At 39.4% G+C, this 975-nt stretch overlaps 1 non-coding gene across 1 annotated transcript; it reads right to left on the bottom strand.

Annotated features, from left to right (window-relative positions):
• Positions 1-546: 546 nt before the first annotated feature.
• Positions 547-619, bottom strand: TRNAR-CCU (transfer RNA arginine (anticodon CCU)). The gene has a single exon. It is a non-coding gene; the product is annotated as a tRNA-Arg (tRNA).
• Positions 620-975: the final 356 nt, after the last annotated feature.

Raw genomic sequence — 975 nt, 5'->3', positions numbered from 1 at the left:
CTTGCAATGAAAGTTTGTTGACAACAGAGAGTTTGTTAGTAGACGTTATTTGGAAAGTAATCCGATGATTAAGTTCTCATTCTGTTAATTAAACAATTTGTTTTAAGTAATACTGAAGTTATTACGTGCTTTATCTATTTTGGTAGTCGTAAATTTCTGTTTAAGCTCATGTCTCTTAGTCTTAAATGCCTTCCAAATGATGTGGCCTCTAAATGTTTTTAGTTTTGTGAGCCTAATTTGCAGAAACATTAGGTTATTTCGAAGCAGAAGACACGAAAAATGTGCAAAGCCGGGATTCGAACCACGCCGGATTCGAACCACGGACCTCTCGAATACGCGCCGAGTGGGCTGACCACTACGAAGGCATGTTAAGAAGGCGGCGGAAATACCTTATATACTCCCCCTTTTAAAGGGCGACTGGGGATTAGAGGACCCAATTGCCAAATCCTGTGGTTGGCGAATTGTTATCCATCACCCTCTTAGTTCGGGTGCCACTGTAGAGACATTAGACAATTTTTGAAAGAAGGAGAGATGAACAATAAGCAACGCCTTCGCCGGGACTCGAACCACGGGCCTCTCGAATAGGCGCCGAGCGTGCTGACCACTACACTACGAAGGCATGCTAAGAAGGCGGGAGAAATACCTTATAACTTAGTTTTAAATCTTTCATTAGTATTTTTTGAAAGGTGCGCGCTACATTCTTTTTCACTTTTCTCTGTTCAAATTATTCCATATAAAATTATTTCGCTTTTTCCATCTTTGGAACTTTTTGTGTGTGTGTGTGTGTTCCTGAAGACGAGAGATCTATGTCTAACTGTTTTTGAAATCGAGAGTTTCATTGAAAAATCAAAAACATTACATTTTTACCTAATCTTACTTCTCCAACTCCCATTTTCTCTTCCAATTTGTGCTCAGCATTCCAGCATTTGAAAGCACAGCATAAATGACATTTAAACAACTCATGTGAATTTAGCT

Source organism: Stegodyphus dumicola, chromosome 10, assembly GCF_044657685.1.
Source record: "Stegodyphus dumicola isolate Sdum_Otavi_A_Nest chromosome 10, ASM4465768v1".
In the NCBI taxonomy this organism is placed as follows: Eukaryota; Metazoa; Arthropoda; class Arachnida; order Araneae; family Eresidae; genus Stegodyphus; species Stegodyphus dumicola.
This window is presented reverse-complemented; position numbering and strand designations above follow the sequence as displayed.